This window comes from Microtus pennsylvanicus, chromosome 2, assembly GCF_037038515.1.
Source record: "Microtus pennsylvanicus isolate mMicPen1 chromosome 2, mMicPen1.hap1, whole genome shotgun sequence".
NCBI lineage: Eukaryota > Metazoa > Chordata > Mammalia > Rodentia > Cricetidae > Microtus > Microtus pennsylvanicus.
The window spans coordinates 49,604,919-49,622,644 of NC_134580.1; the positions used below are offsets into that span (position 1 = coordinate 49,604,919).

The 17,726-nt window shown below is 45.9% G+C and overlaps 1 protein-coding gene across 4 annotated transcripts in view; it reads right to left on the reverse strand.

Annotated features, from left to right (window-relative positions):
* Col14a1 (collagen type XIV alpha 1 chain) overlaps positions 1-12,397 on the reverse strand; it is a 180,742-nt gene extending 168,345 nt beyond the window's left edge. Inside the window, exon 1 of one of the 4 annotated variants that reach the window (XM_075961001.1) lies at positions 12,167-12,373. The gene's annotated coding sequence lies outside the window, so the exon portion shown is untranslated. Of the gene's footprint in view, positions 1-5,521; positions 5,604-12,166 lie in introns of those variants that run through there. The other 3 variants (XM_075961003.1, XM_075961002.1, XM_075961004.1) reach the window with 3 other exon arrangements.
* Positions 12,398-17,726: the final 5,329 nt, after the last annotated feature.

Genomic DNA, 17,726 nt, shown 5'->3' on the forward strand with positions numbered 1-17,726 from the left:
TGCTTTTCTGGCTTCTTCCAGACCCTCCAGGGTCGTTCTTCTTTGTGATCTATTCTGGAGCCTTACAGATGGAGGCCTTTTCATCAGGGGCCTGAAGATAAAGGAGGAATCTTTCTGCTTGCATCACTGTCTCAGAAGAGCTTTAGAGTGGACGTCAGCTCCTCCAGTTCCAGGGGAGAGATGGGATGCGATGCTAATATTGGGGCCCTTACCCTCACTGAAAATACTGTAGGGGACAGGGGGTAACTGCTTCTCGCATGCTTCCCACGATGAATTAATACTTTGGTGATCACACAAACGGGATCATTTGGTTGCATCCCGAGTGCCCTCTGCTCTCCTGAAGCAGTGTCGCGTGCTGCCAGAGTGGCTTCTCCTAGGATTGCACAACACACAAAAGGAGATCCAGGAGACAGTCTCAGCTTGCACCGCCCCTGGGGAACTAGCCCTTTGCTACTAATTGCTTTATCCAAATTCCTATAACAGTGACTTTGCATCCAAGGTTTTGAAGACTAAACCAGGTCCCCATGATGCAAGACTTGGGCAATGCTTCATCTCAAGGATCCCAAGATTCTGTCCATCTGTGTGAGCCTCCTGCAGAGTTCTGGTGCCAGAATCTCATCCTGGACTGAATTCGTGCCTCCCATTGGTGCACTGGCTTACCACAGAACCTCTTTCAACGGCTGCCAATCAGGCACCCCCAGTGCAAAGTCTCCTCTGAGGAGCTTCCATCCAGGCTCGTGTATCTTCTTGCACTAGTTTGGTGTTGTTTTTACACTAATTCCAATGTACGCAGATAAATTTTCAAGCTACGTCAACAACCAAGGTTGACTTAGGGTTTGCTTGAGAAATCTTGGTGTCAAGATTTTTCTAGCTTGTTAAAGAAAACTAGAAAGTGCCCTTTGTCACCTTTGTCCTGTCCAGTGATCTTTCCCTCCTTGATGCCGATTCACGCACTTTTCCCTGCTCTCCTTTTCGCTTGCTTTAGATCTAGTTGAATTTTATACCTCTTGGCTCTGGCTGGGATATCTCCCTATAATTTTTTCTCCGCATATCTGGATTTTCGTATATTTTTATTTTACTCGCACTCTGTCACATTATCTCAGTTCCAACCTGTTTCTTTTCCATTTATAAGAGCTAAATTTTGTGTTTCCAACACAAAATACACAGGCTGAGGATTTGCCCAATTTGAAGTTTTGAAAAAATTGTCAATTCTGTTGCTTTTTTCCCATCTTATTTCTATGTTTGTCATTAGTGGCTGCTTTCTGTTTTAACTGTCGTTGGATAGCAAACGTCTTTCTTTGTTGTTCACCGTTGTTTTGTCTAATCCTTCATCAGTACAACGTCATCCTTTCTTTGCCACTGAACACGTTTTGACGGCATCACATAAGCTTTCGTTTCCCTTTTAGCCTAAGTTACTACAGTGAAGGCAGTAAAACGAATCTTCCTTGGTGTGGCAGTGCCAGCCTGTGATGCCAGCACTTGGGACACACAGGCTGGAGAATCAGGTGTTCAAGGCTGAGCACTGCTACTGTTTGAGAGTAGTCTGAGCTATAGGCAGCTTTGTCTTCAGACTTAATAATAAGCCATAATGCTATACGCTGTTAAAGTAATATAACTCATCCACACTTCAACCTCACTATTCTGATTTTATAGCAGAATGATAAAGTATATCTGGAAGAATATATAATAACATATAACTCTTTTCTTCGTGTAATTGACTCGTAAAGAAATCATAGGAGAGGCAGAATGTTCAGTGGTATTATCTGCATAGCAATTGAAGTTGAATTAATTGATTACAGGTTAGTTAAAGAATCCAAAGGGATTGAGCAGTTTTTGTGTACAAGGGTTTGAGAAGATTCCAAGAGACAGCCTCATTCTCTTCAGATTAATATATCCCTCAATCAGCTAATCATCCATGGATCTGCCCATCACACACAAAGAAAAATATAGCAACAAAATCTTTCCCAAATGAAATACTCATTCTAAGAATTCCTTCCCAAACATGCTAAACCTAGGCTTCAAGGAAACAAGTCAAGGAAACAGACCACATCTGTCCCATAGGCTCTTTAATACCAGACTGTGTGCATCGGATCGTGTGAGTCTATTGTAACACAGGAAGAAAAGATCCCTTCCCCAGTCATATCAGGGCAAGAGCCTTTTTGTATATTTTTTACCAATTGCAATTGCAGTGCAATTCCTGTGCCCTGGTGTTGCATGACAACAACTAGCATGTGGCATTGGGAGTGAATATATTTCCAACGCTGTAACTAATTAAGTACCTACTGCACCCCTTCGTCAGTCTGGGCATAAACAGTCTAAGTTACTAGACTGGAGATAAAGCAGTATACAGAGCCTGTCTTTAAATTCTTTTTGTTGTTTGCTTTAAATTAGGATTAGCAGCAGCATGTCGGGAGAAGTAGGATCTTAATTTTCCCACGCTTTTCTGCCAAGTCACCAAACTTCTGGACAGAGAAGTGGAGACAAGAAAAGTCTCAATTTCTATTTAAGTGCCATGAAATATTTTAACATTTACCCCAAAAATGTCAAAGTTTCTTTTGTTGAAACTTTGCCTGAGAGTCTGAATAAACAAATAACTCTGCTTTGATATTTCTTTTCTTCTTTTCCTTCTTCTCAAATATGCCATGGCAGAGATGGCTACTTAATTCTGAAAGCAGAAGGCACAAATCAAATCTGAGGAGAGATGATATTGCATTGCATAAGTGTGGTCAAAGCACTGTCCTGACAAACATAACCTGACAAATAGCTTTAAACCAGTCCTATCAGTGCTAATTCAGCCTGCTTCTAGCTTGTGTATTTTTTTTTATCAAATTTCATTTGTGCAGTTAGGTTTAATAAAGAGCAAAAACTCAAGGGAAGCCATTAACCAATGCTTACAGTTATTCAAAGAATTCTCAGCTCGGCACACAGCTGGTTTTATCAAAAGGCCTTCAAATGTTTATTCAACAGTTATATCTCTTGCCAAAACTTACACATATACACAACCAAATCTTGAAGAGTATTCCCACCAATCATTGTTTATAAACCTTACAAACTTACACAGAATTGTTCTTAGCAACTTGGTATACAGATGCTGGTGACCCAGGGGATGAGAGAGATAGCTATTTATGGCACTGGAACTATCATTCTAACACTCATTGAGAGTCCTTGCTATATAACCAAAGTGGAGTCCTTGGCGCTAAAGAAGGTAGACAACATCACACTGTGTGTTCCCCTTAGGGAGCTCCCTTACAATTCCATTATAGAGCAAGATTGCAAGCTAAATGCAAAGCTAACAGAAGTATGAAGTGGCATGGAACATTAGCACAAGCCGGGTGGCATGCCAGACATTCTACATTCTTCATCAATGATATATGTACGGTAATGTCTGTCTTTGAAAAATGAAGTCATGACATTTGCAGAAAAATCAAAGGAGCTAGAAAATACTCCATTAAACAAGCACCTTAGACCCCGAAAGACAGATGCTGCATAATTATATACAAAGACTAAATTTTAATTTTCATATATGTGTGTGGAGGATGGAGTATGGATCATAAACCCAGAGAGGCAACCATGAAGTGGGAAATGATGTCTTAAGAATGGTAAGTAAGAGCTGGGAAGTAGGGGCTCACGCCTTTAATCCCAGCACTCAGGAGGAAGAGGCAGGTGGATCTTTGAGTTTGGAGTCAGTCTGGTCAACAAAGTGAGTTCCACAATAACAAAGGCTACATAGAGACACCCTGTCTCAGAAAAGAAAAGAAAAGAAAAGAAAAGAAAAGAAAAGAAAAGAAAAGAAAAGTAAGAAAAGTAAGAAAAGTAAGGAAAGGAAAGGAAAGGAAAGGAAAGGAAAGGAAAGGAAAGGAAAAAAGAAAAAGAAACGAACTTTCAGGCTGGAGAGTTAGCTCAATTGTTCTTGTGAAGGATTAAATTCGATTCCCAGCACCCAAAAGACATAGATGGAGGCAAAACACTCATATGAATAAAATAACTCTAAACTAAAGAGAATAAGTAGGAGAGAAGAGAGGGTAATAGAATATATGCGACATGAAGGCAGGAGGGTGGGGGGAAGGAAGGGGACCAGCAAGAGTATGGGGATGGCATTACAAAACAATATGGAGATGCCAGGCTGAAAACCATTGCCTTTTACACTACTTTTTAAAAAACTAATGTAAAAAGAAAGATGATCACCATAATACACAGATAGACTCAGAGAGTTCTGATTTGGGCCCATGGGCACCAGGTTAATGGAGAGGAAACGGAAACGGTGATAAGCAGTGATTCTGCTACGTGGGCAGATGCTAAAGGAAGAAGGCAAACAAAGAACCTTCTGTCTCCCCCATATGAAGGGTGTACGGCCAACTTGGCAGAAAGGTTGAAGCCAACACTGAAGGTCCAGATAATTAAAAGGCGGCCGGGACTCGCTTGTGTGAACTACTGGAGACAGTTCCGAACACATCCCTATCCAGTTTTTAATCTGAGAAAGAACTCCGTGCAGGTTGAAATGATCAGCTCTCTGTTGATGTGGCCACCTGACTCGAGAACCATTCACAGGCTTTTGAGGGGGGCGGGAAGGCTTTGCAGTTGTGGACAAGTCTGTAGAGAGCAGCTTTGAAAGATTGGGGATATCTGAGTATGTTTTAGACCCAAGAGAACGAAGAATAAGAGGTGTGTGTAACAGATGTCTTTCTGTGTTATATTTAAAGAGCCTTCATGCAGAAGCTAAAACTGGGTCCTTTGGCGCACCTTCTGAAAAGAGAAGGTTTGAACTGATGCAAATTTAAAAGTCCAACATTGAGAATAGTTCACCTTCCTCTGTAAAGAGTGGGATCACAATCCGAGTGAGTTTTCCAACTTGGGGGATCAGGATAAAATGGTTTTTAGGATGTCCGCCTCAGGTCTATCTTTGCAATATTGTTTGTTCATGGTTCTTTGTTTATTTGTTGTAGCAGTTCCTTGTTTGTTTGCTTGTTTGTTTAAGACATGGACTTCAAGCTTGTGGGGTAAAGCAGTTGGCGACTTTAAGGACAAGAGTTCCAGCACCCCCAAACGGGGTAAGAGGGTATGACAGTGGCCTTTAATCCCATCTTGGGGAGAAGGAGAGACAGTGGAACCTCGGAGTAAGCTAAGGCCACAAGATCTGTGTTCAAGTTAGAGATCCTACTTCAATATCCAAGCTAGAGAATGATCAAAGAAAATGCCTACAGTCTACTTTAGACCTATATACGCATATGCATACATGCATGTGAATACACACACACACACACACACAGGTTCCCACATACATGCAAACATGGATACACACATAAACATGTATATTATACAATTATACACCTCAAGAAAAGACAAATCCTCGCATACGTACAGGCCAACCTGATCTAGGAATCCCTCAGTAAGTTCCTCTGACTCTAGCCTGTGTTGAGTGGACCTGTGAAACTAACCTTCACAGTGCTGCTTCTAAAATGTCAAAAGAACTGCCCTGATTCCTTCATGAGGGATGCTTTACTGAAAAAAACATTAGTCTCACCTGGGGCTGAGAACAGTTTTATGGGTGGCACCATCAACCAGGCCTCCGAGGAACAGCAGCTCCTCAGCTAGATCAGTGGCCTTCAGAATTCTTTGCCTTTCTGGATATTGGCACCAGAGGACATCTGGATGACATTTAAAAGCATAGCTTAGCAAATTCAATACGCTTAATAAGCAATCGATAAATACCGATTAATTATCATTGAGTGTCTAGGGATAATGATGTGCAGTTTGAAGGTGAATATGGATTACAGTTGGCTTCAGGTAACCAGGGCTTGAAATTAGCGGTCACCTGCCGGTTGTGAGCCGCAGGGCCAGATGACCCAGAGGAAAGTGCAGTTTTCTTCTCCCGTAGCAGAGGGTTTCCCAGAGGGGTTCACTTTTCACTAATTCATCCTCTGAGGTTAGCAGCAGCCTTGTGAGTCAGTCAGCTGCACAAGAGCCGGTACAAACCAGTCTCAGAAGCCCAGCCATTCTATGAGTTGGAGAAATAGTCATGTAGCCAATGTACTTGCCACACAAGCAGAAGGGTCTCAGTTCCACCTCCGGAACCCACATACGAAACTCAAACACGATAGCATGTGCTTGTAATCTCAGTTCTGGGGAGGCAGAGACTGGAGGATGTCTAGCCAGCCAAACTGATGTGATTGGTGTGCTCTGGGCCAATGAGAGACCTCATCCCAAATAAAAATAAATGTAGACTGCTCTTGAGGAATGCCTTCTAAGGTTGACCTCTGACCTCCATGCTCATTCACTCCTGAGCACATCCTGACTCATACAAGCATGTGTATACACACATATACGGTGGGGGTGCCTTGACACTCTTAAACTAGACATGTAAATTGTGAGATAGAAGCCAGAGCCATTCCCGAAGCACAGCAAGTTAGTGACAGCTACTTGACACAAGACTGTCCCGTCATCTGGCTTCCGTCTTCCCTCTCAGCTTGCTTTTTAAGAACTGCAGAGCTTCTCCACCAAAGAGATGGGAGTTTACCTTCCTCACAGCCTATGGCCATCCTCAGTAGGGGGCCAGCTCCACTTCTCACCTTCCATTCAGGAGGCTTCCCTGGTCTCCCCACTGAGAGCCACAAGGCTTTCCCCTGGCGCATCCGATGCTAACCTCTGTTCTCCACTCTATATGCTCATCACTGGACTGTAGTTATTAACTGCATTTCTGCTTTCAGAAATGCATTTGCAATACCGCACTTTGAATATTTAGCACAGGATGCTGGGCTGGAGATAAAAACAATTTTTTTTTTTTGGTTTTTCGAGACAGGGTTTCCCTGTGTAACAGTACTAGCTGTCCTGAAACTAGCTCTTGTAGACCAGGCTGGCCTCAAACTCACAGAGATTCACCTGCCTCTGTCTCCCGAGTGCTGGGATTTAAGGTGTGTGCCACCACCGCCAGGCTATTTTTTTTTTTAACCTCAGTTCAGTGTGCTCCTCGCCACAAAAGCAGAGGCAGAAAGCCACCCAGAAGCATATCTTTCCACAACTGTGTCTCCTGACTGCCCACCCAGACCTGCCTAACTCATTCTGATGGACTTAGCAAAGGCTAGCCTCCTTCTGCAATAATTTTTACAAGCCGCTCAAGGAAAATCTGGGAGAAGAATCTGAATACAGCTCCCTAAATGTTTTGAGCAGCCACTAACAGAAAAATGCAAGATGAGAGAGAACTGGTCCAGAGCCAGGCGTGGTGGCTGATGCCTGTGTTCCCAGCACACAGGAGGCTGAGACAAGAGGGCTGCTGTGAGTTTGAGGCCAGCAATAACTACATAGGCAGTAGCAGCTGAGTTACACAGTGAGATTCTGTGGAGGCAGGAGAGTGGAAGCAAGATTGCTCAACAGGTGAATGTATGTGTCATGTAAACCTGGTGACCTGAGTTCAAGCCCTAAGTCCGACAGTAAAAGGAGGGGACTAACTCCAGAAAGTTGTCTTCTGACCTCCACATGGGTGCATGGCAGATGTACACGCACACACCTGAACATACACGTTCATACACAACACATAAGGGGAAGATGGGAAGGAAAGAGGGGAAGGGTTGCAGGGTGCTTCCAACCTTGGTGGAATTTGGGTCTCTAAGCTCCGTACTCCAGCTTGTACTCTTGGCTCTCATTACACCCCACAGACATGCCTTCCTCGTCACGATTCCCACAAAAAAGGAGCCCCCCCCCAAAAAAAAATAAAACTGTAGACCTTTTCAAGAGGAAAATAAGAGAAGAGAATGAAGTAGGAAAAGAAAGAAACCACTTTTGTCAACCAGACTCTTTGAAGTAAGCTCGGTCCTAAGCGGCCCCTAGATCCCTCTGTCCCTCGTCCTCTGTCTGCTTCAGCGCCAGAGCACGTGACCTCAGCTTACACCATCCACCCCAGTTCCAGACACACATCCTAGTGCCTCCCCCAGCAGAGAAACTGGAAGAAAAAGTACCCAGAGTGATACGGACACTGCAGACTCCTCTGGCCTTTTCTCTAATTGTTTCCCTGTCACTTGCTAGACTTGTGACCCCAGAGGAGGCCATATTTCCCTGGAGCTCAGGGGCTTTGTCCCAAAAAGGGAAATCGCATTTATGTCCCAATATAATGAGAAGATAGTGTCCTTTTTACAGAGAAAGGAAGAGATACCGGAATGTGCCAATATCTCTGCTATAGTCTGGGTTATAAATGTCACCCAAAGGACCAATGTATTAAGGGCTTGACCCTTTGGGAGGCCATAGAAATTATAAGAGGAGTCAACAGAAAGGCTTCTCAGAAAGCCCCTTTCCCCTTCTCTCCTTTCACTCCCTGGTTCACAATGGAAATGATCTTGCTCTGCTGTGTGCTACAACTTAAAGTACTGCGGGCCGCGGGCCCAGAGCATCAGAGGCAACTCATCATGGACAAGACCTCCTCAGCCATGAGCCAAAGCACATCTTTCCTCATTATAATTATCTCAATTATTTTGTTTTGGTGACTAAAAGCTGAGTAGCACAGCTTCTAAAACAGACAGATAAACAACGCACACAGATCATTATCCCCGTGAGAACAAGCAGCAGCCTACAGTGGGAGTTCAATGTATAAAACAGTGACTGGCCCCCTGCCGCTGTTTATTTACTTATATGGAGTAAAAGAGAATGATTGCTTCCTTGACATCCAGAACTATCGGGCGCACATTTTCTACAGCAAACGTAAACTTTTATCGCTTCCCTTTAAACTTGCTTCCTGACATCCCCGCCCCAGCCGCCTGTCCCTTGGGTGATCATCTAGAGTGTCCTGCGCTGATGCTGTAATGGCAGTGTGTTAGCTCAGTGGTGCTCAGAGCACAGCCCCAGTGCGCAGGATTCAAGCAGACTTAAAGAAACAGTCGCTTTTGCTCTGCGTTCCGGGGAAGCAGAGGTCATTTGGCTGAATTTGACTGAAAGTGGCTCCAAAGGAGCTGAAGTCACATCTCTGCAGAGATGTCCACTGCAACCAGGCCAGAAGAAAGGAAAAGAAGGCAAAACAAAGAGAGGCGATCTCTGTGCGCCTTAGTAGGGGACAGTGGGAAGTAAGATCTGAAGGGAGGGTGCCCTGTGGGGTCTTTCTAGTGAGTTAGGGGCTTCCCAGACTTGCATGCTAATCCTCTCATTTGTGCAGCCCCCAATGGTTCTGGAAATCATGGAAGACCAGAGACTTCTCTGCAAACTTCAGCTGGACTGTTAGAGCACCAGGATCCGGGCCAAAGAGCTCCTCCCATCCATCCTGAAGCCTGGGAGCCATCCAAACTACTCCAGGAACACTGACAGGTTCCAAGGAACCCTGCCCAGAGAATTAATTATTCAGAGGCCTCACAAGGGTGGCTCCTGTCCTTTCCAGGGACCTGGAGGAGGTCAGGGCTGCAGTGGAGGTTCAGGGTTGTTCTGGTTCAGAATTCCTCAAGCAGGAGAGTGTGCCCAGTGTCTATTAAAAGGCTAAGGAGATACCCTATGCACCATGGATAAAACCTAAAGATATCTCAGTGGGTGAAAAAAATCAATCACAAAGGACCATATAAAAGCTCCATTTATATGAAATGCCCAGAGGTGCGGTGACAGGCCAGAAAGATTTGGGAGTTACTGACCAAAGGTATAAGTTTTCTTTTGGAAATTCTAAAAACATTCCACCTCTTTTGAGAATTTTTTAAAATATGTGTATATAGTGTTTGGAGATACATGTGTGCATGGGGGGACACAGTGTGCGGGGATGGGATGTGTAGGAAGGTGTGTGGAGGTGTGGATATGTAGGGGGATATGTTGTGTGTGTGCATATGTGTGTATGTGGTGTGCTGGGAATGTGTGTGTGTGGATATGGGGTGATGGGTGTGGGTGTGTATTGGTGTGTGAGTTTGTAGGGAATGTGTATGTGTGCATATGTGTGAGTGTAAATGTGATGTGTTGGGGATGTATATGTGTGTGCGAATGGGTGTGGGTATGAGTGTGTATGTGGGGTGTGTGTTGTGTGTGTGGGGGGGTGAGTGTGAAGTGCCCATAGAGACCAGAAGAGACTATCAGATCCCCGGAGTTGGAGTTACAGGTGGCTGTAAGGCACCAGATATCCTTGCTGGGAGGCAAACTCAGACCTTCTATAAGAGCAACGGGTGTTCTTAGCCACTAAGCCATGTCTCCAGGCACCTAAAATCATTCTTAATTTGAGATGTTGACTGCCCTCTCTAAATATACTAAAAGCCTTTGCATTATACATTCTGAATGTGTGGGCTGTATCCTGTGTGGAATGATCGTCGAGAAAACTGTTTAAAACACAAAGAAACAGACAGGGTGGTATAAGCCTGTAATACCAGCACTGAGGGGACTAATGCAAGATGGTCCTAACCAATCTGGGGTACATGATGAGTTTCAGGCCAGCCAAAGCTACAGAGTAACAACCTGTTCCAAGAAAACAAATAACAAAACAAACAAAAACCCACCAGAGAAAGTTACTCCAGAAAATGGCATTGAGGCATTGAGCCCGGGTTCAACTAAAGCCCATCTGAGTTATTGTCTTAACCTCAAATCTAAATCCCATCCATCACCCATCCATCCATCCATCCATCCACCCATCCGTCCGTCCGTCCGTCCGTCCATCCATCCATCCATCCATCCATCCATCCATCCACCCATCCATCCATCCACCCATCCATCCATCCATCCATCCATCCACCCATCCACCCATCCACCCACCTACCTGTCACTAATGTAACAGTAAGGCTACATGCAGAATTGGAATCCCTCATCAGCAACAGAACACCCAGGCTCTTCATTACAGCCACCCCGAGTCTGCTTGCTCCTTCATCCTATAAAGAAGGGCCCTCTTGGCCCTTGATGGAAGCTGCATTCCAGGGCCTCCAACAAATGAGGGTGGAGAAAACTCCATTTTCATCTCTCTTTACTATCAGGTAACAGAAGGCTGACTTGTATGTCCCTCCCTCCTGTCCCCACCCCATCTCTACTGCTGCTACCAGTCAGGAACTCTCCAAATCTGCAGCCCAGTCTAAAGCCAGGTGTTGGCTCACACCTGTGATCCTAGCTCTTGAGAGGTGGAGACAGAAGAAATGGGAGCTCAAGGCCTTTCTCAGTTAGGGAGAAAATTTTAGACCAGCCTGAACTACATATGACACCACCTAAAAATAAATACATCTTTCTTAGGACTAGAGACAGTTCTAGAAGTCATTTTTGGGCGGAGGCAGGGTAGGGGTGGGGGATGGAGGGCGATGAGGGTGGGGATGCAGAGTCCTGTGGGAACTGCATGCAAGCTTCTTCAGGGGCGCTCTTCGTGGCGAGCTGAAAGCTCTCCTGGACCTAAACTAAGCAACCATGAGCTCTCCAGCAACAAGACTAGCTTCCCTCCGAGCCCACAGGATCTCAGCACCAAGTCTGCATAACTCCAAACTTTGGCCAGTCACTAAGGCTACCCAAATGACATAACCTCGCCCTGCCCCCCTGCCTGTGCACACTGGATGGCAAAGCCCAGCTTCTGCAGATGCCTCGGATGCCCAGAGGCTGAGCGCAAGGAGACGTAGAGAGGAGTTCGCAAAAATAAAAGGAAAATTAAGTGAAGAAGGTTCGCGAAGCATCTTAGCAGCAACCCAAGGAGCGTGGTAGCCCTGTACCCTCTATGAGCTCTGCCTGGCTGTTCCTTTTTCCGTTCAGCGCCTGGCCCAAAGCTGCTATCATGTGCAATAGTACAAGGAATACCTGGGTAAGTTGTCTCCACTGACAAGTCTCCTAAACAGCGAAGTGCGCTTTACACACACAGGGCTTCCAACCAAATCCCTAAACCCCTGTCAAAAGATCACTCCGGAGCCTCCGCTGTAATGGAGCAGCCAAATGCAGCTAGTTCCTGCCCAGCGCCCACCGCACCCAGACTTCATGGGGAAATCCCCAGAGAGAAACAGAAGATTCCTTTGCTCGCCGCACACCAGTCACTCAACGCCTTGCAATCTCTTTGCCCCGTGGTCCCAGAGAGGCATCATCTATCTGTGTGCATTCTCCTATCTCACCCCTAAGATTCCCAGGCCGTCCCATGGGCACACCTGCGGCGGGCGGTTCTGGAAACCGCATTCGTTTACAGGTGGCTCACTTTCTCTGACTTTCTTTCTTCACCTATAGACTTTGCAAAGCCGAAACACAGAACAGTAGAGAAAGGCGGACTGACCTGTGCAGGGCAACTTTCCAGCCCAAGTTGGGGACCTCTTGGCGCCTAGGGAGGGTTTGCCGCCGGTTGGTTCTTAGCGGACCACTGCCCTGTCTCGCTTCCCTCGGAGTACCCTTTCTTAATTAGCTTCTCTTTCCTGTCGCTCACTCTGTCCTCTCCTTGTCCCTCTCCCCGCCGCCTCCTCCCCTACAGAGCTATCCCCTCCTCGCTTGCCCGGGATCAGATAAGAGGAATGGAACAGCAGCGCGAGCCAATTATAAAGCCGAAGGTGGCCTCAGGGGCGGGAGGTGGGGGGAGACAGACCCCCCACCTTCTCTCCTCCTCCTTCTCTCCAGCATCTCCGCCCCGCTGGAGTTGCAGAGGAGCCCGCCCCCACGCCTACTAAGCCCCCCCCCCCCCCCGTGCCTGGCAGCCGACCCAGGTGCGCGTGGCAGCCTGGTGCAGAGCAGAAATGATTAGCCTGCAAGTGACCTGTGTCCCCAGATCCTAAACCAGAGCCCCAGGCCACTTTGAGAGAGCTCCGGCACTCCTGATTTCAGTCCAGACTCCAAAAGATCCCATCCCCAAAGATGAGCCTGGTCGTCCTGCAGGGATCTCTCCCTTTCCCCTCAAGTCCAAGGGACCAGCACAGCAAGGCCCCCACGAGTAGACTTTGATGTGCAGGGGAATCTACTGCAGGAATGTTAAATAGGAGGGTTTTCTTCGTCGTAAAAACTACATATGAACAGTTTATTTCGTGCGGTTGGACTTTCAGATAGATTTCCCTTTCCCCCATGCATAGAGATTATAGTCAGTAGAGTTGGGATCCCAGGGACTCAGCGTCTATCAAAACCCTGGGGCCCTGGTCCGTGCAGGCCACGCCCTTTGAGAAGTCCTGCCCCGGGACAACAAGAAGAGGCACTCTAGAGCCCTGGGTGTCTAGAGAACTAGGCCTGAGTTCTCGCCTTCTGGGTGCTCTTTGAAAAACCGTCTTTCCATTTTTATGTCAGGCTAGAAAAAGCCCAAACATTCACCATCATACTAGAAGTTGTTGTTGGCCTAAACGGGGGGAGGAGGTCCCTGCCTGGGAGGAGCTGCATACACGCCGACTATTTAGCAAGGTTTTACTTTGCGAGAAAAGACCAAAATGACTATGATTTCATCAGTTCCCAGCGCAGGGGGTAGAGAAAAGTAAGAAGCACTCAAGTTCCCGGACTGCTTCCAACTTGCCGTGCTGGGAGCACACGCGGGGATGCTTGACACCTTTCAAGGTAGTTTCTGAGACATTCCAGCCTGCACCTATGCTTCCTTCAAACTCGCGTGCTCTTGGCCTCTCTGCCTAGTTTCTGAACTTCACCTTGGGGTACTAAGGGCGGCTATAGCCTCCTCCCTGAGACCCTGAGTCGGGATCAGCCTTGGCCTCAGAGCTAGGCGGCGGCTGCGTGAAGTTGCTAGTGCTTTTCACTGAGGAGCTTATTTCTCCTGGGTCTTCAGGTGGCCACAGCTTTCAGTATACCGGTGCCAACGCTATGGACCTGCACGCGGGACTACTGGGGTGAGAGCGCCACCTGGTGTCTGCCACGGGTTTAAGACCTGGAAACAGACCTTAGACTGAAAAGTAGGTGCCTGAATTCAAGATTTGTTCCTTGGTTATATCTCCTTTCTTCAGCCTTACTCCCCAAATGTCCATTATGGTCCCATTTTAATAATGTATCAGGGTGCCGATGGCCGCTGTAAACCTGACCTCTGTACCCTTGGGGGAGGTAGCTGAGTGCTGGCACGGGCTTATAGGTAAGAGACCAGAGAGGTTATGGGTTATATAACTATGAACCATTGAGGGTGGAAGACTCTCTGAAGGTCATAAGAGATAAAACATGTGTATAAATATCAATACAAAAGAAGCGTACACAACAGTTTTTTACTAAACTTTAATATGAGCAGCCAGGGAGGTCATACTGATCATTAGGATCTCCGGAGTCCACATAAACCAAGCAAAGTGGTTAGTTCAGACATAGAATCCCATTAGTAAAGAGGTGAGCTGTTAAGAACAAGTTGACCTCTGGGAGGGTTCCTGACCAGCCAGTCTGGCCTAATCATGAGCTCCAGGTTCAGTGAGACTGTCTCAATAAATAAGGAGGAGAACTGAGTAAGGAAGACAGCAGACATTAATCTCTGGCCTACACACACAGAGAGACAGAGAAAGAACACAGACACAGTGACACACATACACACACAGAGACAGAAAGAACACAGACACCGTGATACAATACACACACACAGAGAGAGACAGAGAAAGAACACAGACACAGTGACACACACACACACACAGAGACAGAAAGAACACAGACACCGTGATACAATACACACACACAGAGAGAGACAGAGAAAGAACACAGACACAGTGACACACACACACACACAGAGACAGAAAGAACACAGACACCGTGATAAAATACACACACACAGAGAGAGACAGAGAAAGAACACAGACACAGTGACACACACACAGAGAGAGACAGAGAAAGAACACACACACACACAGAGAGACAGAAAGAACACAGACACACACAGAGACAGAGGGAGAGAACAGACACAGTCACACACACACGCACACACAGAGAGAGACAGAGAAAGAAAAAACAGACAGTGACACACACACACAGAGAGACAGAGAAAGAACACAGACACAGTGACACACACACACACACACAGAGACAGAAAGAACACAGACACACACAGAGACAGAGGGAGAGAACAGACACAGTCACACACACACGCACACACAGAGAACACAGACACTGGCACACACATACACACTTACGTGGTTTGTAATCATTTAACATCCCATGTGAAATGTTCTATTTTTTTAATTCCAACTGAACTTTCCTTCATCTCTTTAACTTTTGAGTTCTGTTTGTTCATTGGGGTTTTTGTCATTTTCTACTTTTTGAGACAGGACCTCACTCAGCAGCCCGTGCTGGCAACAAACCTGCTACAATCCTTTGGCCTCTGAGGGCTGGAATTATGGAATCGTTTCAATAGGCCGGGCTTTAGCACTTGAATTATTGCATATTACTTTCAATTGAGATAAACGTCAGTTAATGCTGAAACAGAAAGGCTGGGGTCAATCTGTGTTACACTTGGGAGTGAATTTCCAGCTCTTTCGAGAGAATTCACTCAATGTGTATCTTAAGCAATCAGAGAGCTGAATCATGGGAATAAGTCAAGAAGACCCCATTTCAAGTCTTCTCCTTCACTCTAGAAAATACTATATAGGAATATTTGGGACACACACGCAAACACTGCAGCACACAATGCCTGTCTGTGCTCTATGCGCATACAGTTCCCAAGCTTCGGGCAAGGGGCTGGAGGTTGAAACACACAAAGACACACAGACAGAGAGACAGAGACATGGACCTCTAATCACTGGTAAGAAGCCCTCTATTCAATAGCACCATGGAGGCTTGTGTACCCAACAGTCAGGTGGGCCAACAGGTGAAAACCTCATCCTCTGATCCTCAAGGCCAAGGCAACACGTGCTCGTGAAGCAGAGCTGGTAAACAACTTTGACACAGCCTTTAGTAACTCAAATCAGAAGAAAAGTAAAGATCTCTAGCAGGGAAGAGCAGCTGGAGGCCAGGACCCCAAATGGTCCCAACACACACAGAGTGACCCTCCTGCTAAAGCCTCCTGAAGCCTTGCACTTTGCAAAAAAGCTTTGATTTTAAACCTGAATTTAAAAGTTTTGTCCCTACTGCCTTGGAAAATCTCTTTTACTTCTGAGCTGTTTTTTTTTTTTTTACTCCTGTGTAAGAAAAGAGTCTTTATATGTTTTAGAATATTGTCGTGTGAATTAAATATGTTTTAGGATATTGTGTAAACTAAGTGACAGGTGCCTATGGATCTAACCTATCACGTATGGAAGTTATATTTTACACTGGGATTGTCATTTTCTTTTTTAAGATTTACTTTTGTTCTTCTGAGTATTGGTACTTTGCTTAGAGTATGTCTGTGCCTATGGAGGCCAGGAAAGAGCACCAGATCCCCTGGAACTGAGTGATAGACCCTTGCAAGCCACTACATGGGTGCTGGGAATCAAACCCTAGTCCTCTGGGAAAGCAGCCAGTGCTCTTAACTGCTGAGCCATTTCTCCAGCCCCAGGGATTGTCATTTTAGGGCCACTCCATGGAGATGTTATTGGCATTTGGGGCAGGACAGACTGTTATAAGCCAAAAATTCCAGCATCAACCACCCCATTTCCTTGTTGTAGGTTAATCTTTTTGTGCACTGTGAAGATGTATCTCAGCCAAGGCACATGCTGACTGGTTTAATAAAGAGCTGACCAGCCAAAAGCTAGGCAGGAGAGCACAGGCCTGACTTCTAGGAACAGAGTGGAACTGGGGGGCGGGGGTGGATAGAAGAGGCAGGGAATTCACTAGGCAGACACAGAGGAAGTGGGATGCTTAGTACTGAGGAGAGGTAACGAGTCACATGGCAGAATGCAGATTAATATAGACAGGTTAAGTTATAAGCGCTAGCTGGGGACAAACTAAGCTTTCATAATAAGAGGTCTCCATGTCAGTATTTCACAGCAACACAGTACAAAGAGAGAACTGCTACATCTCCCAGTCATTATGAAGGCCAATAATACCTCGACATCTCCTGCATGCTACATAAAAACATTTATGATGGGGTCCAAAAACGAAAAGAAAATGCCCATATTTTATATTAATTATTTGAGTAGCATAGAAAGAAATGTGACATTTTCGTGTGTGTTTATCATTAATTGTACTTTGTTTCTATTCGCACAATGCCCTCTCTTGCCCCCCCTCCTCAAATAGCTCCTCCTTCTGCTTTCATAATCTTCCTCCATAGTCCATCACTAGTGGCCTTCCCTTTGGAACTCTTCTCCCCCTTCTTACATTGCCCTTTTTACGTGTGTGTGTGTGTGTGTGTGTGTAAATCTACATTCTTCATAGGAGAGAAAACCTGCTCTATTTCCACTGAGCCAGGCTTATTTCACTTAACACTATGACCTCCAGTTCTATCTCTTTTCCTGGCAATGTTACTTTCCTTTACAGCTGAATAGACTTCTACCGTGTGCATGTACCACATGTTCCTTATCCATGTGCCTGTTGGTGAGTGCTATACTGTTTGTTCGGTTTTTGTCTCATTGAATCCAAACGTTGCGGCCTGAAGGAACAATAAATTTGTACCCAGATGGACCTCCAACTTCCATCAGGAGTTTGCCAATGCAGCTTCCTGCGTGTTGAGAAAGTATAATGTTTCCATGTGGTGGCCAAGTACTAACTGCTGCTCCACAGCCTGCAATGGCTCTCTCTACCATCTTCCTGGAATCATGATCATGACCTCCCCTTGACCCAGCAACTGTGCTGGGATCCTCCAGATCCCTACTCAAGTTGAGCTTCTGGCATTCGTTCTGATTAAATTGCCTCTGTGGCATGCTGGTTGTTCAATGTCTTGCGTAGCAGCCTTGCCCAGCTCTCCCATGCGCCTGTCCCTCCCTTCCTGGAGATTCTGTCTCTGCTAGGAACAACCTTCAGTGTGCCAGATTGGGTTT